At 44.4% G+C, this 22,392-nt stretch overlaps 1 protein-coding gene across 2 annotated transcripts in view; it reads left to right on the top strand.

Moving 5' to 3' along the window:
• Positions 1-5,470: 5,470 nt before the first annotated feature.
• The window catches only part of DENND2A (DENN domain containing 2A), an 84,346-nt gene continuing 67,424 nt past the window's right edge, over positions 5,471-22,392 (top strand). Inside the window, exon 1 of one of the 2 annotated variants that reach the window (XM_044989320.1) lies at positions 5,471-5,801. The gene's annotated coding sequence lies outside the window, so the exon portion shown is untranslated. Of the gene's footprint in view, positions 5,840-22,392 lie in introns of both variants that reach the window. The other variant, XM_044989312.1, reaches the window with a different exon arrangement.

Raw genomic sequence — 22,392 nt, 5'->3', positions numbered from 1 at the left:
AGATTTGTTGCGGCCGTATTTACGCGCCACGTTGGAAACCAACATACCGTCTCTCAACAAGTCCAACACAGCCAGTTTTTCTTCCAGGGTTGGAACAGATCGCTGTTTCTTCGGTTGAGCACCAGATGAAGTTGGCTTGCATTTAGGGGCCATGTTGTACGAAAAATACATATCTTTAAACACTAGAATCACACTCAGCACGGCAAGATGCTCACACTATGAGGGGCACGTGGGAACTGCGACCGACTGAGGGAACAGCAGATTCACGTCTCCCATCTCACGCTCACACCGGGGCATATGCTCATTGGGTGGAATCGCCCGCACTATTTACAGGTATCTTGTTGTTTTTCTTTTTTTTGCCGAGCGCGTATAGTTGAATTCGCACTTATGATGTGACTCACCTGTACTTATATATGACTTTCTTACATACAGTTCTTGTCCTTGCTTTTACTATACACATTATTTTTTATTCTAACAAAAACAAGAGGAAGAGGGATCTTTTTTTTTTTTTTGCCATCCCACACAACAGGGTCAGCACAGCACAGGGAAGGGGAAAACAATTTAATCAGAGAGATGTAAGTACATTTCAAGAGCAAAAATAATTTGAATGGAAATCTGTGGGGATGAAATCAATTTCCTCTTCTTATGCCTGAGACGCCAGTGTTTTAGTATCTAAAAGTTATGGGGATGGGGCCAATGTATTGTGTGTGGGCAGCATCCTAGTGAGATATGTGATGCTTTTTCAGAGTGCCAGTTTCTGTGTTGCATTAAGAAAAACAGGAACAGGGCTCCATAAAATGCACCTCAGATGGAGCTTGCTGTTGACTTAGTAGAATGCCATTGTATTGCAGCAACAGTGTGGTTATGTTTAGCTTGGCAAGGTAAAATTCTGCCCTTTTATTATTACTGGGTTTTGTATTACAGTAGTGTCTTAAGGGCCCTACTGAAATTGGCGCCCCATTGCCCATATCCACTGGTAAGAGAGACTGCCCTAAAGGGTGCCTACTGTCAGTAGACAGAAAATAAGAGTATTATTTCCATTTTGTGGCAGGGGCCTGAGGCTCAGAGAGAGATTAAGCGATTTGCCTAAGGTTATTCAGTTAGTCCTTTGTAGAGGACTTGAACCCAGCTCTTCTAAAGCCCAGTCTAGTGCCATAACCATTAGACGAGGCTTCAACTCTATTATTATTATTATTTTTTTAACCTTGGTTGGGAACTCAGAGCATTAGATATGGAGCTTTTCACTTGTGGAGAGACAACTGGCAATTGCTGGAGTTTTTGGATTTCGGAGGCCCCTTCCGGTCTGGTTTTAGGCTAAGAGTATGTCTATGCTGCAAGTGCTACAGTGGCACAGCTGCAGCAGCACTGCTGTCGTGCCATAATGTAGACACTTGTTACAGTGACAGAAGGGGTTTTTCCATCACTGTAGGAAATCTACCCCCTCAAGAGGCAGTGGCTAGGTCGATTGAAGAATTCTTCCGTCAACTGAGCTGCATCTACAGTGGGAGTGAGATCAACCTAACTAAGGGTATGTCTACACTACCCGCCGGATTGGCGGGCAGCAATCGATTCAGCATGTGCAGCTGACGAAGTGGGTATTCACCCACAAAAGCTTATGCTCCAAAACGTCTGTTAGTCTATAAAGTGCCACAAGACTCTTTGTTGCTTTTTATAGATCCAGACTAACACAGCTACCCCTCTGATACTTAATTTTTGTAGTGTAGACTTGCCCTTACTTAGGAGCATGTTTTGTACGGTGCATGCTACAATCCTGAACCTGAATCTGCAAAGCTTCGAGTTATTTCCCAGATGCAGTTCAAGTTCTTTATGGCCTGAATTTTAGCTGTTTAGAAACCACCTCTCTCATCATGCCCTGTCCTGTATTGCCAACGCCAGCATTCAACAATCGTGAGTCAAGTCCTCAAAAGAAGTCATTATATTAGCATAAAAATCTTGGATTTTAAAATAACTACTCTTGGGTTCTTTTTATTTGCCTCCTTGTGCTGAAGGGTTCAGGCATCATGTTTTCAAGCTTTTCTCTGTAACCATGAGAGGTAGAAACTTAAAAAAAAAAAAGCTGAGATTCTCAGGTAACAACCTGATTCTACCAGTTGTGGTCTTTAAGAAAAACACCTGGGAGACCCAGCATACCCCTTACAGCCATGGCTCATGAAACCTTACACGGGACACCTGAACAGCAGTAAGGAGCAGTTCAACAATAAGCTGAGTAGGTGCCGGATGACCGTGGAATTTGCCTTTGACAGATTAAAGGCGCGCTGGCGATCCCTTTATGACAAGTTAGATCTCAATGAGGATAATATTCCCATGGTCATAGCTACATGTTGTATGTTGCATAATCTCTGTGAAGCTAAGGGTGAAGGGTTTGCTTAGGGGTGGAGTGTCAAGGCAGAGCGCTTGGCTGCTGATTTTGAGCAGCCAGATACCAGGGCTGTCAGAGGGGCCCAGGGGGAAGCAATGCGAATCAGGGAGGCATTGAAGCAACACTTTGAAAATGAGAACCAGTAACGTAGATCTCTGTGATTGGTGATGCAATGTTACATTACATGTAGTTTTCGTAGGAAACAACGGTGACATTTGAGGCCTTACATTCCAGTAAGCAAATTGTTGAACTACCTCTGTATGTATTAGTGGTGCCTGCTATCTCAATTTGTAGGAAACAAATAAAGATGAATTACCATTTAAAAACTTTACTTTTATTGCACAAGAAACAACACACACACACACACACACACACAAAGACGCTTGGTGGGAAAGGAGGTACCAGGGAAGGGCAGACTTTCACAGCTGTGTGTAGGTCCAGGTATCATTGTGAAAGTTGTCCGAGGGGGTGGAGTGAAGGGGAAACTGAGAAGTCCCGGAAACGGGAAAGGATTGTGCGGGCAGAGTTTCGGGGAGCACAGAAAAGATTTCTGAATATGCTGCAGGGGAGGGTGGGCATGCACCTGCTCAGTCAGCAGCTTTATTAAAGACTTCAGAATCTGTGTTTGCTCCTCCATTATTTTAATCATCCACTCAGTAGCATCCTTAACAAACTCCTGATTTTTTTTCTGTCCTGCCTTTCAGCTTCCCTCCACTCCTTGTGTTCCCTTTTCTCTCCATTGGAGAAATGCAGTACCTCCCGGAACACATCTTCTTTGCTCTTAGGCGTTTTCTTATCTGGCGGAGATGCTCAGCCGGTGTGTGTGGGGTGTTCCTCAATGCTACATCTGCCGAAGCACAAGGAACAATGTACAGAAGCCTGATTGTTAAGTTCACACACAGCATTGAAACATTTCAGTTAAATTAATCTCTGGTAACATACCAATCACTTTCTCACTGACCCTTGGCAAGCACACACCTCTGTGAACACCCAAAGCATGGTGAGTGTTGGCCGGGGTGGAGGAGCACTCTACACAGGGGAAAGCCGTGTGTGCAGCCGACTAGGGAAAAGAATCTAAAATTCTTTTCCACAGGCAGGAGTCATTGTAGCAGATATCTCACTGCTGAGGGTAAACAGGGAAGCAAGGTTGCATCTACTACACACTTGTGGCTTCACCTCTTTTGTCAACCACACTCTGTAGTGTAGACAAAGCCTTTTCCCCCTCCAGTTTTCTCCTTAACTGTTTTTCGCCCTTCTCCTGCAGTTTGATCCATATAAGCACAATCCTGCCCCCCTGCGGAGTCTCAGGGACTTCATTGGGGCCCTATGCAAGTCTGCAGGTCTGCCCATGTAAATCATTTTGCAGGAGTGAGACCTTAGTAACTAACTGTTTTCAGTGAAGCACCTGAAGGCTGGAGTGGTGGGATCCCCTGGCAACAACAAAACGTCAGGGAGACTGGCGCACTTTCGTGGGCAAACGCTGACTAGCAGCTTCCTTCTCTACCGTGTCTGTTCCTGAGCAGGGAAAGCGTTGCCCCTCTGCCTCTCTGTCATGTTCCTCTTGGCCAGTATGGTAGCATTGAAAAAGAGCAAGAGGAGGAAGTGGGGGAAATACTCCTGAATTGGAAGCAGCAGTAGGCTGGTAAATCTCTTCATTATTGTGTCTCCCACAAAAGGGCAGAGATAACTTTCAAACAACAAGGGAGGCACCAGGGTCCAGTAGGTAAAGTACTGGACAGGGTTTTAGGAGAGCCGAGTTCAATTCCTGGCTCTGCCACTGATCTGCGAAGCAACCCTTGGCAAGTCACTTTACCCTTCTGCTCCTCCTTTCAGCCTTTTTCCCATACCAGGATGGATTAGTACATACTGTCTCCCTGCATTTCTTATGCAGCACCAGCTGGATGCAGCGTTTCTGCCGCTTGTGATTTTATCGCAAACCTTGCAATATTTGGTGTTTTTTCCTAAAGTCCCAGCTTCTGGAGTCTGGTTATTTCATGAGATTCTCAGCTTCCATTTCTTCAAAAAGGAAGTTTTTAGTCTTTGTGGTTGCAGAGACAAGCTTGGAAATGTGACCCAAGTGGATCCTACAGGCTCAGAAACCAGGAGACAAATTAAAAGACCCTTCAGTTTAGTATTATTTTATTATTTCTCATGGTTTTTAAGACAGTCTCATGATTGTTGAGGCCTTATATGTTTTGAACGCTTGGGGTGGGTGATACCATGGGCATAGTACTTCCTATCCCAAACAGTTGCATAGTGTGCCTGTGCAGTGCTGAACATTCGCCCCATTCCACGCCAGAGGAGGCTGTTTCAGCACCATGATTCCTTTGTGGATATCAGTGTGTTTGTAAAGGGAACCTTTAAGGATGGGGAGCACTATATAATGGTAAGCCCACTTTTACTTCTCACGTGCTGCATTGCTCATGATACCCTACAAAAGTCTGCACTTCCCCTAACGAAAAGAATAAAATGCGGACCGGATGCAGTGATCTGCCATACTGCGGTGACATCAAGGTGAGCTGGAGTGTTTTGGAGAATGGTGCCCTAAAATGCTGGTGTAAATCTTGGGGCCTAATCTTGCCATACCGTGCTGGGCAGAACTCCTCCAGGTCCCATGTCCAGGAGGCTGGCAGGGCAGGGCTATTTGTTAATTACTGTTTGTAAATTGCCTTGAGGTCCTTGGAGAAAAGGCACTAACCAAGTACCAGCTGTTAGTGATTTTATAAGGATGACCCTTTAGATCAGCAAAGGAGAGAGTCGGGTTTGCTAGGGAGCTTTTGGTGAGCTTGAAAGCTGCTGGGACTTTAGGGGCCAGTTCACAGAGGTGAGAAAGTATTTTAAAAGTCAGTAGCACTGAAGGAGTTAATGCACCTCCCACTCCCCCCCCCCCCAAAAGAAAAGTGTCCAGCAGAAGGTCCTGTTTACTGTAGTTTCCCCAAGTCAGTCAAGTATTCAGGGACATGGGTTTCCATGGTAATGGGGCCTGTTCTTCAGCCAGCTGCAGATTAGCTCACTGGAAAGGAGTCAGGATGGGTCAGGCTAGGGAAGGGTGGGAAGAAAGACACAGGAGGGGGAAGGGGTGGAATTAACGTCACGAGCTTGAAGAGATAGTTACAAAATCAGGAAAGAGGAAAAAGTAACAGAAGAATCTAGGGGAAATAAGCTCCACAAAAGCCAACGGGGGCAGGAAAAGGCTCTGGGCAAGAAACCGCTCTCCTGCTTGTGACTGGGGAATGATTGAGAATGGAAACTGATCTGTATGGAGCGGGAACGTGGGGCTTTCGAGCGAAAGGAAAAATCCTGTAGAGTGGATTGTAAGGAACTCTGCTAACAAAAGAGGGGGCGAGCCAGGGAGCCATGCATCCAGATGTTGCTGCTGCTCCCAGGCTGGAGCTGGAGTTCCCCAAAATGAGACCTGAAGGTAAAAGAGCTGCAGCCCAACTACTGCCACTGAGAAAGGTAGGACTGGGATGCCAGTGTCAGAACTCCTCTGAAATTAAGCTTAGGGGTGAGGGGATGGGGAGGAAGGGCCTGGTGTGGAGAGAGGATGGTGAGATAGAGGGGGAGCAGTTTGGGGATCCATTCCGCAAATGGCGTTGGAGCTTTGGAACAAACTTGTCAAAGCAGCGGCATTGATCAGGGTGTGAGGAGGAGGGAATATTGTAATTAGCTCCAATTGGTCCAACTGGTCATTGACAAAACAGATTGCAGTGCCCTTTTTTTTTTTTTTTTAAAGGGAGAAAATGCAACCATGCTAACAAAAGGGATCTGCAGCGAGAGCCCAGGGTCTTGCTCACAAGTAGTTTTGGGGGGATCAGTAATGCAGAGAGTAAAGCAGCCCCCCCCTTTCCCCATCTCACCACTCTCTTTTCCCCCTATAGTTGCCGTGCGGAGCTCCCAGGAATGTAGATCGCGCCGCAGACTTACACATGAGGGTTTTCTTTCCTTTTTAGGGATCATTTGTTGTTTCAAGGAGCCAGATGGAGGCTCAGTCTAGTGGGGCTGGAGCTGTTTAATGTCATTGTAACATAAGGCTAATGATATGTGCACGTACATATGCACGTCTCTGACTCTACCCTTTGATTTGGCTGGGAGAAGTACTTGCATTAGCCTCTTGGTTTATTTATTTTTTCCCAGCAATGAAACATAAATGGTTAAAGTTTTCTCCATTCCACACACACACACACACACACACCGCAGCCCAAAGAATTAATTAGCTGGAAAGCGCAGCTATCTAGAGAACTGACTGATTTCACACACTGCACGGCAGGAATGGGGTGGAGGCCATGAGGAAGGATGATTAATTTTGGAAGGGAGCAAAAGTCTGTGAGCCTGATTCTCTTGTCGCTTGCGCCTATGTAAATCAGGAGCAACTCAGTGGAAATCTATCCGTTACAGCCACTTGGTGTTTGTGTGTCTGAAAGGGGGAAAAGTCTCCCAAACATTTCAACACAGTTATCAATTGTAAAAGTCTTGGTGTTGCAGCAAAGAGGAACAGACTGTTCCCTAAATCATTTTGAAAGTCCAGGTTGAAAGCAAAACAAAATATCAAAACGGCTTGGGGGCGGGGGCAGTGAGAAGGGTGTTGGATGAAAAGATTGTATAATGTTGCGGTCTTTCCCATCACACTTCAAAAGCACACTCTCCTTCATAACCGGCCAGCATTAGAATTCCTGAGAATGGAGAAATAAATAATAATAATAATGAAAACAATTTCCCCAGCTCCAGGACAGTTAGTCTCCCTTGGATGGAGAAATTGTAAGTATTCCATTGCCTTTATAATGCTTTACATTTCCAGCAGCACGTTCCCAAGTGGAAAAACTGACAGGCACATTTCCCCTCTAAATTATAGGGGGGGGAAGCAGTAATAAATAGAACAGAAATTTAAAAAAAGTTGCTGGGCTGTGTGTTGTAATAATGGCTGATTTTCACTCTGCTGCTTTAAGACCCATTCTGGAGTCAAAGCAAACTCTTTGCAAGGAAACTACATTGTTGGGTTTTTTTGTTCTTAGTACAAGGAAAAGTTGTTTTAATTTCTGCTGATATACAGGAAAGAGACAATAGGACATTTGCTTCCTTGTGGCTGGAGATTTTAGATAAAGGTATGATTTAAAGGGATAAAACTGAGGGACTTGAAAAATTAGGTAAAAGCAGCAACATGCAAACTGGTTTTGTGTATCACCCCAGGGAAGGGAAATGCAAAAAACTCAGAGGAAATTTTTGTCTGCTCAATTTTTTTTTGTCTAAATATTTGCTTCTGATTTACGAGACAGAAAACAAAGGTGGTAAGCACATTCCCTCGTAAGAACAGCCATATTGGATCAGACCAGTGGTCCATCTAGCCCAGTATCCTGGCTTCTGTCAGAGGCCAGTGCCAGATGGTCCAGATGGAATGAAATGAACCAGACTATTTCAAATGATCCACCCCCTGTCATCCAGTCCCAGTTTATGTCAGTTCCTTAGTTCTGTAGGGTACTTTTAATCCAGCATTTTCTTAACAACAGCAAATTTCGAAAGAATATTGAGATCCAAAACCAGGCACGTGTAGGTCACTGGTTTGAATGTAGCCCAGATAAGCAGTGACTCTCAATAGTAGCTATTTCATTATCGTTCAATGAGACCTATGTGAAATAAGCTGCTAGTCTCAGTCCAGTTCCCAGTGGACTAGTGTCTAGTCACAAAACCCACTACTGAACTGGCATTCAGCACAGGCATGGAAGATTGAATAGAGATGGACACATAACTAGTTTAATGTCTCACCCCTAGAGGTTGTCCCTACTTCAGGGATGAGGGGAAAGGATGGGGCAAAGTGGGTGAGCTTGCTTGGCAGCTATCAGTGGTCTTTTGCTACTAAACGGGACTTCACTCTCTGGTGCTTTCAATCCTGCGCCTTTGTCTAGCACTAATCTGACTGTAAAAAATAACACAATGACCACAATAAAATGCTCAATGAGCTAATTCTTAGGATGGAATCCTGGCCCCATTGAAGTCAATGGCAAAATTACTTCATGAGGTCAGGATCTCACTCGTAATTTTTAGTTTGATTGACTTTTCATTTCTTGGATTGCTTGAAATGTCCTTATTTAATTTGCTATAGATGGAGCTATCAGCACTAACTACATTAAGTGGCTCAGTAAACATGGCATCTAGTTTCTACCCTTGATGGTGACCCTGAGAACTCACCTGACCTGAGAAGAGAGGCTCAAATCACCTCCATGTCATAGTGTCTTATGATAATGAACATTAATTAATTAGCCATAGGGCTCAGTTGGAACAACAGCTGGGAGGGGAGTGGGAGAGAATTTACAGCTATCTTTGATGCTCTGTTCTTATGTTGTGAAATGCACTGTGAGGGACAAGCTTTGTGAGGTGCTACGGCCCATCAGACCCAGAGCTTCTGGTTCTATCTGTTAATCTAAGCTGTGAGGTGCCCAGATGTCACAAGGAGGGGTGCTATTCAAGAACCTTGATAGAATCTAGGCTCATCACCGTAGTACCTGAATCTGATAGCTGGAAGCAGCATCTTCTCACCAGTACTTGTAGCTCAAAGGAACAGACTACAGGCTTCTTTTACCTCCTAATCATAAGCACTAAATAGGCCTTGCTTGGTGGCCTTGATGGTTAGTACTTTGCAGGGCATTTCACAAGACCACAGTTTAATTGCTGATCAGAGCCTAGAGACAGTACTTCACCGTGGGCAAAGCTTAGTAACTTGTGGCTCTGTAGCAGCTCTCACCATTAACGAATGGGTGTTGCTAGGCTCTTGAGACAGTGGCATCTAGACTGCGAGACCTCAGCTGGCATAGCCTTGGTGCTATGCAGCTGTGGTTCAATTCCCTGACACCAATAGCCTGCCCACAAGCAGAAGGCCCCAGCCTGGCTCTCACCAGCCTAGTTACACTTTGCAGGGTGACAGGTGACACTGAGAGTAGGGGAGAGATGGAAGGGGGATCCTGAGGGCTCCAACAGGAATGCAGAGGTCCCAGGAACATGTGGTTACCTTCTCATCCAGTTGTGTATAATCCTGGGATAATTTCTGTGACTGGATTGTGGTTCATTACTGCACAGTGAGCTACATGCTTCTGGCACAGAGTTTTCTAATAAAGCTTGTGGGCTGCATTTCTGAACCACCAGAAAGTGAGTAACACCAAGTCAAACCAGCACTTCGCTCTGTCGGAGTGGAATATTTTCCCTTGACACTGAGAGCCTCTCATTGTAATCTTAGTTGTCGTCATTATATTATTTGTGTTTTCACATCTGGTCTTGGCAATAATGAATTAAAAAAATTATATAAAATCTCAGTATGTCAATAGATCCTAATCATCATTGTTTAGTCTTTCAAGAGCTGAAAAGTATTTAAATGAGATGAAATCAAAAGATTCCCAAGACAACATGCAGCTCTTAGAGGAAGTGAAGAATAAGAACCGAGAACGAAGAGCGCTAGAGTGACCAAAGTAAGCTGCAGATTTATAGCTCAGCTGGTAGCACTGTTTGATGTCTTACACCAGTCCTTGGCTGAGCAGTCAGTGCTGACGAGGCAGTGCAGAACAGGTCATTGCTAGAGATGGCCTTCTTCAAACTGAGAGCTTAAAACAAGGTCCTTTCTGCCTCTTTGTGGTAGCTGTTGAAGATCCCATGGTACTGCTTGTGAAGTCAGGGATAAACTATGTGTCCCAAACATCATTCTCTGTCTCATTTAACCAGATTCTAATGACAGCGGCAGCATGACAACTATCTAGCTCACTGCCCTGTATAGTGCTTTGGGATACCCAGGCTATACAGGGCATGGTGTGATGCTGACTATGCTGTTAAAAAGAGAGGGGCAGCTACATCCTCTGCTTAGTGTTGACAGCATGCTCAGTGCTTTATGTAAAGGAAAATATGGTTCCTTCTCTGAAGAACTTACAGCCTAAATGAAAAGGCAACCTAAGATGCATTGGGAGACCCAGAGGATGATGCTAGCTTCCTTCATACCTTTCCACCATGCCTGCCATATTAGTCATTCCACAATTTTCATATTAAAAATAGAGAATATACGTAGATTAGTTAAGGCACTGATTTTTTGGAGGTGCTGGGCACTTCCAACTCAAGCTGAAGTCAGTAGGAGCTGGGGGTGAGGAACTCTGAAAATCAGGCTTTGATGGCAATTAACTTATTTATGTAGATCAGAACTGAAGCCATGTTGTGCTAGGCACCCTACAAACATAGAGGCAGACATAATGCCTGTCCCAAATTGCTTGCAAACTAAGAAGTACTTCAATCTGACTTGGGGGCCAGAAAGCCAGCTGGTTAAATGGGGGCGATGCGACGATGGGGTATTTTGAAATAACCTGAAGGATGTCACACCCTCTTTGGCTCCCTGTGGATATGTTGCCATGTGCTTGTGTGGTTCTGTTTTTCTTTTGTAGCAGTTGGCACTTTCTGTCTTTCCTGAATGGTTGTGGAACAAAAGGAAACCATCACTGCCAGATGGAGGCCCAACTGAGAGGAGATAATTCTCCTTATCCCACCCTTTGTGAAATCCAGGGCTGATGGGAGGGGATCTAGCTGGGAGGTTTCTTCAAGTTCATTCTGTTGTGGGAGCAGGTTAATTCAGCTGCTGAGCAGTGCGCTCAGCTAGTCAGGCCATGTCTATCAGCTCTTCAGGACAACATTTCTTAGCGTAAGGGCTTAAGTTTTAGTGGTTGCTCCAGCTTTTGACGGAATCCCAATTGCTGGCTTGAGGGGGCTTGGAAGGGGGGGCATTTGCGTGAAAGTTGAAATAAGATTTGTCATTAACCAGCTTGTCAGTTTCTTAAGGACTGAAAGTTTTACCCTTGAGGAGGTGATGACTATCAGGAGCTGGACATTCCCTCCTCTCTTTGACATCCTATTGTGACACAACTCTAATGAACTGAAAAATAAACCATCCTCGATATTCACTAGATGCAGCCGAAATAGTGCCGAACAAGATGGGCACTACTTTGTCGTAATGAGATCTGGGGAGAGGTGGTGTTTTTCCCATAGCAAATGAGAGCGAATGGGTCAGTGAGTACTGGTTCAGTACGCATTGAGTTGTGCTTGTGGGATTTGTTTGTTTGTTTGGCATTTATAATATTTCTAACTGTATATGTAAATAGCTGGAAGTGACAGCTGGGATCAAACTGGGTTCATCTACATGCTGTTCCTTGTGCCTAGTGAAGTGAAAATGAGTTCAGTTTCATCCTAGTCGCTAGCAATTGGCTATTTGTGTACCACACTATTCAATCCAGGGTTTTTCTATAGCGCCTGTGGCCATAGTATCTAAATATTGGCTTCTGCAGGAGCTGAGGGTTAGCATCACCTCCGGAAATCAGGTCTTTTTTGTTTAGGTGCCCAGATTTAGATTTAGGCACCTAAGTTTGGAAATTCTGACCCAGGTATGTGTGGCTAGTGGCATTAGAGGGATGGTCTGTTCCTGTAAAAGCCTGTTTTCTCAACCGAGGGGTCATGGTATTATGTCAAGGTGGCAACCTTCCTGCCCTTCCCATATTGCTGAACAGGAGCGGGGTTCTGGTTAGATCCCAGCTAGATATGAGAGGATCCAGTATGGAACAGGTTGAGAACCTCCTTTGAAGTGTGTCTCACTGAGAGCTTCAGAGGGAGACAGCCATGCTATGAAGTCATTTAGACAGATATTTAATGCAAGGGCAAACCATCCACGGCCCTGCCAACACTGATGGAAACCATGATGGCCACAGCAGTGTTTATAGCATGGGTCTAGCATGCTTTCCCTGACTGTTGCAGACAAGGATTTTTTTCCTCTGCGAGAGTACTGGTACATGGTCCAGAACAGTGGTGCTCTGGGATATCCCCAGGCTTTTTCCAACATGAGCTTAGCTATATACACATTTCTCGGCCTGCCACGGTTCCAGTGTGGAACACAATGTGTGTGACCAAGACCCAAAGTTAGGGACACCAGAAATGATTCATGCAGGAAGCCTGAAATGCCGTGTCACTCCTTCCTGGAGAGTAGGTAATATTTTTCGATAGTCTCTGTTTCATCCTTTCTGCTGTAAATAATTTTCCATAACAAAACGGACTTGGACTCTAGGGAAATGTAAACGAATGGCATCCCTTGGATTTGAGAGAGAGGCAGTTGTAATGCAATCCTCAATTAAATAGTAAATAAATAAAAAGCTCACGACCCCTAGGTTAGGGAAGCCAGGCTAGAATCAGCCCAATTTCAACCCCGGGAGTTAAAAAAAGTAGTCAGCAGTGTGGCATGACCACTGAAGTTCACTTTAGACTGATTAAGCTTGTTAAGAGAAAGGATTAAACAGTGAGGGCCTGATTCTCATTTACACCAATGCCCTTTCACACTGCGAATGTTACCTAATGTCTTTAGTTCCTGAGAAGGGCCATTGAAACATGACCTTTCCACAGTGGTATGTGTGTATGCTGTGATTACCTCCCAAAGGGGTGGAGGATGCAAAGGCATGTGGGTGTTAGGGTGACCAGATGTCCCAATTTTTATAGGGACAGTCCCAATATTTGGGGCTTTGTCTTATATAGCTGCCTACTACCCCTCACCCTCTGCCCCGATTTTTCACCTTTGTTGTGTGGTCACCCTAGTGGGCGTGCACATTGGAGCAGTTGGAGGGGGAGCAGTAATTCAGTGAGCAAGCTGCTGTGCTCAATGGAGACTGAAGGGGTTAGCGCCGGGTCTCGCTCTAACTCATTCTCAGGCTCTCCTAACAGCTGTGGAAGGCCTTACTCCATTCTGTTCTCATACGCTGGGAAGCAGCAATGTTTATGTGATGAAAGGGAACAGAAGATGGCTTTTCTTGACTGCCGCCTTTACGCATACACACACACTGGCCGTACGCCAGCCATGATGGAAACTCTCTCCTCATGAGCAGAGAGAGATGGGCGGGGAGAGTGGGGGGGGGCAGGGAAAGAGAGGCCCACAAGCAGAGGAACCAGAGGAAGTGAAAATAAAACCTCAAACCCAAGCACAGATCAGACGGTAACAGCTGCCCCAGAGTTCCTTAATGGGCCTTTTCTCAGGTCAATGGCTTCAGATACCCCTTCAACAATAACTCACTTTTAGCAGTAGGTAAATTTAGTGTGGGATGCTGGCCCTTTAAAAATATGGGATGGAAAACCAAAGTAAACGCCAAAATGAGGCTAACAGGGATTGTAAATTAAGCTGTTGGAGGCCTTGTCTGCACTGGCTACAGTGGGCCTCATACACTGGCATAGGTGTAGCACTGCTGGTGGTAGCAGTGCTGGAAGATGTAGTGTAGATAAGTGACAGACATTTTTACCATGGTCTCCACTATAACTTCACAGTTGCTAACACTGGTGGAGCTGCAACTAGGGGTGAATTAACGATCTATTGTTTACCAGAGTAGATCCAGCCAGTAAAAAACAGAGAGTTAGAAATCTGACTTGAGAGAGATAGGGAGAGGGTTCCTCTCTCCACCAGTCAGAAATACACTCCCCAGCCATGGCCTCCCATCACAACCATCCTGCTGTGCCATCTCCTGCTCTTCAGGTTCTCAACCAGCAACCCAACCATGACTCACCATCTGACAGTGCAATCTGTCCCCCTCCTGCCTGATGGGGTGCCCCACTTTCCCTGCCAGGCTCCTCCAGCAACTTCAGTGATACCAGCTGGGTCCCTCAGCTGATGCTGCATTGGCAGCTCTCTGGCTGGGGCTGCAGCAGGAGTGGCGCTGATAGCTATGCAGCCCAGTTCCCTAAAAGAAACACCGCTCGTTAGGGTGAAATAGAACTGTTAGACCCAGTTTTCAAACCCGGGAGCCAAAAATTAGGAACATGGAACCAAACAATGACACCTACATAAAAGTGGCCTGGTTTTCAGAAGTGCTGAGCGAGCACCCATGACTCCCCAGGAAGTCAATGGGAACTTTGGGTGTTCAGCACGTTTGAGAATCAGGCCACACTCATATAGGACCATTAATATAGATTTCAGAGCCTATCGTTAGGCACCCAGGTTTGAAAAGTTTGCCCTTGTTTTGATGATCTAGTGCCCGGCTCATCATCATGGCTTCTCTTTATGAGAGAAGGCTGGTGTTTCCCTCCCCACAATCACAATGTACACTTCATGGGGCCTGCTTCACTGCAGTTGTCTTTGTTGTAGTTCCTGCAGTGGAGCTGATGCATTGTGATGGAGGGACTAGTCCCACCTGCAGCGGCTACCACAGCACCACAACTCTCTTTTGAATCGCCCATAGTGGGTGTGAGTGCAGAAGGAATGGCTCAGTGCAAAGCAGAGCCATTAGCCCTGTACCTAGACTTCGTGGGGTCACAAGCGCAGAGCCTGCCAGCTGACTGAGCGCTTCATCATTACAAGGAGGTGAAATCAGTATTGTTCAGGGGTTTGGTATGACAGCTTAAAAAGCAAGATCCTGGTCTGCTCTGCATGGATTTGAGATTTGCAGTGAGATCTAGGGTTTAACTATAATGACAAAATAAATTTGTAGGGCAGAAGGTGCCACTAGGTTTATCTTTCTCCTTGTAACACAGACCATACTAATGTGATGTTAAATGTGATTCTACACATTTAAGGACTGTCATAGTTAAAACTGTGTCCTCTGGTTGTGGTTCTTGCCTGCTCTTAATACTTAATATTGCGTTGTTAGTTAACACCTGTTATAATCCAGTGTTATTTGCCAGTGTAGACAAGCCTTTCATAAGACTAGGATTTTGCCCTTGAGCATTTAGCTAAACTGTTCCTGCTCCCTACACTTCCACAACACTGCAGGACAGTTTCTCTGAGCCTGGTGGCGATATTTCTGCATTCCTGTGTGGATGTGACAAAGAGACCATCGCTCCAGGGTACAGGTTGTGTTTTGTTTAGCTTTCAGTTATCAGCCTGAGATTTGACACCTCCACTCAGGTGTGTACTGTCTGCAGGGCCAGAAGAGTACAGTGTTCTGAAAGAATGAGGCTGCCATTGCAGCATCTGCACGGTAGAGCTTCCAAACTCTGCAACGGAGTTTGCGATGAAGCTTCCATCTGTTTCCCATCCCAGGCAAGCCATCTTTGCCTGACCAGGGTCAGGGCTCCACACAGGAATTTCCAGTCAGTGCTCTGCATGGACCTGATGCAGTTCCCACTGAAATTAATGGAAGACTTTTTATTAGCTTCAGAGAGGACCTGGACTAGGCATTGTGGCCTCAATTCTGCAAGGCTCATTATTTTTATTATTTGTACTGTTGTAGTGCCTAGGAGACTTGCCCAGGGAACAGGCCCCCATGGTGCTGGGCACTGGACAAACACAGAACAAAAAGAATGTCTCTGCCCCAAAGAGCTTACAGTCCAAGTATGAGACAACAGATGGATACAGACAGATCAATGGAGCCGTACAAGGAAAGGATGGCACAGTATTGGTCAGCACAGCAGGCAGGTGATCTTGGCACTCCAGCAGCCTAACCATCGTTCAGTTTTTTGTAGGCTCACGGAGCAGGAGAGTTTTAAGGAGGATCGATTAGTTTTGTGGCTGTTTACGGGGATCTTCTCCCAAGCATGAGGGGCAGCACCGGAGAAAGCACAACCATGCTTGATGGAAAATGTAACAAATGGATGGTGGAAGCTGGCATTCTGGGCCGATCTGAGGTGGGAGTTGACTTTTTGATACTGCATAAGAGATGACAGGTGGGGTGGGGATAGGTCATGAAGGGCCTTGAAAATGAAGACAAGTAGCATATGTTACTCATGCATGTTACATATGCAAGTAACCTCACTGATGTGTGGAGTTCAGCACATGCTTAACCTGCCCGCTGGATTGCGGTTTATTAATGTAAATCCTCATCTCCTTATAAATGAATCAATGGAATTTTTATTTGTAATGTTCTTTGTCTTGTTTTGGCTTCTTTAACTGTTTTTTTTTTACCCAAATTAGTGAATAGTTTGTATATGATTTATCTAAAAGAGCTTTTCAAGAAAATAGTGTTTAAGGCAGATGAAATAACACTTCATAAGGTCTTTCTTTCTTTCTTTCTTTCTTTCTCATTAAATGTAAATATTATTTTAAAGACCATTATTAGATGGTTGTAGGTTTTATTATTTAAAAATCTGAATTGAGGAGTTTAAGGTTAAAAGTGAACATCTGAAAGTCAAGCAACTAAAATGCTGTGTCAATATTTAAATAAAAATTCAGAGATCAAATTTAAGCCAGGACCAAAATATAGTCACTCATGGGTGACTATAGGCAAAACACATCTCACTTCACCCTCCCCAAATGTGAGGATTGTATGTTCTAGTTGTAAAAATGTAAGCAAAAATTGTGTTATAATTCACATGTATAGGGAAGAGTCAAATCCTTTCATGTCATAACTAGGCTCTGATTCAGCAAAGTGCTTAAGCATGGGCTTAACTTTAAGTTTGAGTTGGAAGCAATGGGACTACTCAGGTATTTAAAATTAAGCACATGCTTAAGTACTTTGCTGAACTGGGACTCAAATGGTGGTCTAGCTACAGTTGGTTGGAGGAACTTTGGTGGAGCTCTATTTCATTGGAATGTATGGTTCTGTCAAAATCAAAATGCTTTGGAAGATCAGGTCAATGTTGCTGGAATTTAATGTAGAGGAAAGAAAAGGGCAAGGAGTGGGGGAGTGCAGACAATGTCAAAACATCTTATTCCAGCTTTTTTTCTTTTAAATAACTAATATAATACCTCCCATGAAAAAGTCAAAATCAAATCAAAACATCAAAACAAAACATTCTGAATGACCTAAAAGTGCTATTTTTTAAATTTTCCTTCACAGCGAATTTCGATATTTTGGGTTTTGCTCTGATTTGGAATGAAGCTAAATTTTAAAATCTCAAAATCCTTTACAAAGTAGAATTCCCATTCTCTGCCCAGCTCTAGTGCTAGCCTGCAATGCTGAGGGGTTCAAGACAACGCTGGTGTTGGATCCTTAATTGAGGATTTCCAGACTCTGGCATTTAGATTTGAGTGCAGTGTTCTGCTTTCCTGCCTGTTAAATGTTTGACTCTTTTAAAATACCAGCAGTGTTCTAATCACTTTGTGTTAAATTAATAGATATTTGCAAGCATAACTAAAGTGTGTGGGCTTGGGGCTTTTCTTGGTTTTGTCTGGGAATATAGCCAATGAAGTGCCTTGGGGAGTAGAGTATTCAGATCTATGGCACTGATTCAGCAAAACACTTCAGCTCATGTTTAACTTTAAGTATGTACTTAAGTCCATTCCTATTTAGCAAAGCATTTAGACCACTAATTCAGGAAAGCACATAATCAGGTACTGAACTTTAAACACAGGCTTAAGTCCTATTGAAGCCAATGGGAATTAAGCATGTGCTTAAAGTTAAGCACCTGCTTAAGTTCATTCCTGAATAAGGATGGGCTTAAGCATGTGCTCAGGTCCTTTGTTGAATCCCCGCATGTGTGCATTTCCACACTAGAGACATGCAGGAATGTTGCCCTCCTCTTAATATCCTGTGAGATTCTTTGCCAAGGTCGTGCTGACGAGCCCGAGCCGAGCCTCGTTACCACAAGCAGTTCAGGCGAGATGTGCTAATAGTGCTGGTATTTTGCTAGCACTGTGCATGACCTGCACATGTGAATGATTAAATCAACCCATCAGAGTGTCCTATTGAGAGAAAAAAACGCTGAGCTTGCTTTGGGGAAGAGGTGGATAATATGCCCCTCTACATCTTTTGTTGAAAGGTTTCCCACTGCACAGATGTGAGGCTGTTGAGATTCCATTGCCATAAAGCCGCACAGAACAGCAGAGTGAGGGGAATGCACAATGCAGGCGGCTTGGTGGGCCATAATGCTGGAGGTTTTATTTTCATGGCAAAAAGTGCCAATTTTTGTGGAGCAACACTGCAAATTTCACAGAGCAACATTAGAACTCATAAACACATATCTTAATACCCCGTATCAACCAAACAATACTTTATAAGATACTACAGATGCTCCAGCACATACCTTGAGAAGAAATTTCCAGTCAATTTTTCGATTGTTGGAGATTTACTTTGAAAAAGTCTAAAAATCAAAAGATCTGGGGCATTCAAAAGTGCATCACATTTCAAGGGTTAAACACCTAGAAATATGATTTCTTCTAGGAGTGAAGTGTTGGGTTATTCAGAGCACTGAGTGGCATGTTAGCAAATGTAAATGCCTCCACCAAATTGGGAAGGGCTTCTTTTCACACACGTTATGTTCTGCTTTTATACGGCGGAGCTCAAAATCTGGCCAAAATAGACCCCATAGGCCTATTGTGCTACGGAATTCAATGCTTTGGATCAGGCCCTAATTGAGAATCTGCTTTTGTCTGCCTTGCCACTTTAGGCTGTGCATACAGTAACCCATAGTTGAATTCTCAAAGGTACTGAGAAGCGGCCTTGGAGTGATGGATTTTGTTCTAAATTACACTGAGGGGTCATGCATTTTGTAGCGCATTGACCAAGCTTACTGCACACACCAGGGCTCCATGTTGCTAGGCTCAGCAGATAGTCAGGGCTTCATGTGTTCCCTCTTTTTTCCCTTTTGTTTTCCAATTTTACCCCAAATCAATAGAGTTCTGGTCACTGATGCCAAGAACATTCCCTGAAATGTTGAAATTGATTGGATGCTGTATTCATACGTTATTGTGTTACAGACAGACATACTGACTGACAAATGGAGAAATGCCTTCAAATTCAGCACAAAGCCTTCACAAGCTTGACCAATAAGAATCCCTCCATCAAGATGGCTGCAACATTCCAGTCCTGCCAAACACAGAGTAGATGCATAGAGTCCCACCACCGGGAAACCAAGACTCAGTGGCTGTGTCTGCATTAGAATATTTTCCCTAAGATTTCCCACTGGTGCATTTCTATCAGTGGCAGCAACAGTGGCGCTAGTATAGGCATGGTTCTAATTGGTTACTGGCATTGAGTGATCCAAACATCTAGCTCTGAGCAATCCTAGACAATACAGTACTAAAAATACTGGTGGCTAACTCCCACCATTGTTATCACTGTTGGGCTACACAGCGGAACATTTGAGGGGGAAAGAAAATCTAGTGAGGGGCCACTGGCTAGTCTTGTTACATTCCTTAGCTGCCCACAGATGCCAGGCAGCTGGGAGCTTCTCAAGAAAAAATGGGATCGGCTTTAATAGCCACAAATTTAAGCAAAAGGTGCCCGCATTTCAGGAGCTGTTTGGTTTTTTACACTAGTAAATTCTGGGGTGCCTAATACCCAGCTTGTATAAGAGTTACATACAACAGTGGGGACAGATTACTTTTCTGAGTTTGAACAGTCTGGGGACTTTCTCAGAGACGAAGAACTCGTTCCTCACGAGCACCATGGTTTTTCAGCGCAGACAGCACTCACTGAGGAAATAAGAATCCCAGACCTCATGTACATAGAACTGGAGCTATTCATGCATGCTGGTTTCAATCTCTCTGCTAATTCAGCGAGGTTAGGCTTCCACTCAAACTCTCATTTTATTTCAGGCTCTCTGCTCTTCAAGTGTGATCTTGAACTATGTTAGACTTTCTTTTTCCCTTAATAAAAGACATGTAGAAAATAGTCTCCACAAATGGCTGGCACACATATGTACACCAACCCTATTCTTCTTTCATGTAAGGACTTATAGAATTAATTTAGCATTATATTTTCCCTCTTTCTTTCCCCATTTGTGGACAATCCTTTCTATGGAAGATGATTTTGGTATGATTTATAATGAATTAATTTAATCTGGAATAAAACAGAGTATTGTACTGTGCAACTTTTCTTAAACAACTGCCCCAAAGAGCCAACAAAAATTGGTGATCTATTAGAGGTGGAGGACATTGGCTTGAATATGGACATGGCCAATAGAGACCAGGGTCAGTTCCTCAGCTGATGTAAAATGACATAGCTCCGTTTGACTGCAGTTGAGTTACAACTGTCTAAACAAGTTGAGGATCTGGTCCCAAGATGGTTTGCCATTTGAAAGATATTTCATGACTCATGTGAAATGAACTGGTGACAACCTGTGATTCTATTTCAAACGTTATATTTCCATTGATATGCTGATTTATATTCCCACACAAAGTACTCTGTAAACACCATTTTATAAGTATTTTAACAATACATTTGAAATGGAAACTTCTTAATCCTACCGTAAAGTACAATATTATGAGAAACAACAATGAATATATTGTCAGAGTTAAGGCTGAATTCTTATTTATACTTCTATGCAAGTACATAGCTGTTGGATGAAATGTGTGAAAGAAGTGATTTCTCAAGTTTGCGAAGCCAGTTTGCCTGAAAATTTCCTCTGTTTTTAACATTCCTTTTAATTAAGAATTGACTTAGCTCCATGTTAGCACAATTTGTTATGGTGGAAATTCTCCCAGGGCCGCCCAGAGGGGGGGCAAGTGGGGCAATTTGCCACAGGCCCCGGAAAACTCCCACGGGGCACGGGCCCCCGGAGCTTCTTCCGCTCCAGGTCTTTGGCGGCGGGGGGTCCTTCCACCCTGGGGCGGAAGGACCCCCTGCCACCGAATTACCACCGAAGCAGGGGCCCCCCACCACCGAAGACCCCAGGCTCCCTGAATCCTCTGGGCGGCCCTGAATTCTCTCCTCCTTTTTGTTTGGGATTGTAAATGTTAATACAATTAATGTTAATGTAAATATTAAAGGAAGCTGAGGACAGATTTTCATTAAGTAAATACTGTCACATGTGAATGTTTATTACTTATGGAGGAGCTGGCAGGAGGAATGCATATTTAAATGCTAAACATACTTCTTACCAGCCAAGAAGTAGATCAAGTGTAACATTACAAAAGCACTTTTGGGGCCTCCTCTAGTGCAAAGAAGATGACGGGGGAATTTCCTCTTAGGTCTGGTCTACTAATAGTTCCTATATAGACAATATCCTCAAAATCATCTTTATTTGCAGTCACAGATAACTTAAACAACACAGGGCCGAAATAGAGTTTAGCCCTAGTTCCTTCCTGTTAAAGTGCATCGTAATGTTGAGAAATGGATCTCTAGATTAGATGGACTATTACGTAATCTTGTGAATGTAACTGGATGCAGTTGAGGGTGTGTGCTCTTGTGGAAACCACTGTCTAGGCCGATAGACCTGGGACTGGACTGAGGACCTCAGAGCATGACTCTTACAGTTGAGCTAAAGCAGTGCACCTGGGAGTTATGACAGGCTCCCATCCTCTGTGGATTGGTCATAGAGAGGAACCTGATACACACTGGAGAGGGGAAGGATTGCAAAGGTAATCTGTCTCCCATCCTGGGCAGATTGTGTTTCTCTAGACCTGCATGGGCTGTCTGGTTAACATGTTGGTAACACTTGTGGTACTTATCATGCCAACAAAGCATTATTGAATTCAACTGAGTGCAGTGTGTGTGGCAGGGGTGTGCTCCACCCCTGCCTCTTTCCAGACACGCAAACTGTTTGGAGCCCTTCTTCAGGCAAAAGACCGGGTGATTGATTTACAGAGTTCATTCCCACCACCTTTACAGATTGTGGCAGCAGCTAGAACAGTATCCTGGGGCTCTATGGCTCCTGAACCCTGCAGGGGAGACATCCTGTGTCCTTGGCTCTACCAGCCTACAGCTCTTCCGCTCTCTCTCTCCCCACTTGGCACTTCCTTCCTGTGCCGGCTTTGCATCTTCTGAGTCACTGAGGTAATTAGGCTGGGGAGAGTTAAAAGCTATCTTCAAGCTACCAGTTTAGCAGAGTTCCCATATTCGGGCATTCGGGGCCACTGATTGAAGTCACAGTGATCAGAGTGCTGGATCACCTGCTGTTGCCCAGCACTCTGTCACCGCGTGCTCGTTTCTCTGGGAATTCCTGTCAGCGTGAGGAAACAACTGCTTGAATGTGGATGCCTGACTGAGCAAGAGTAAAAACTAAGGGTGCAATGCTAGCTCCACTGAAATTAAGGGAGAAGTGAGGCAATGGTGATTCAGAGGATGATGCCAGGAGCAATCAGTGGGTCTGGGAGCTTTGGAGCTCCTACAAGGGACTTGACTCCAGAAGGGTCCTGCTTTGACACTTTGTCC

The sequence above is a fragment of the Mauremys mutica genome, chromosome 1, assembly GCF_020497125.1.
Source record: "Mauremys mutica isolate MM-2020 ecotype Southern chromosome 1, ASM2049712v1, whole genome shotgun sequence".
NCBI classification, from domain to species: Eukaryota; Metazoa; Chordata; order Testudines; family Geoemydidae; genus Mauremys; species Mauremys mutica.
Note: the sequence above shows the minus strand (reverse complement) of the source record. Positions and strands in the feature narration are given on the sequence as shown.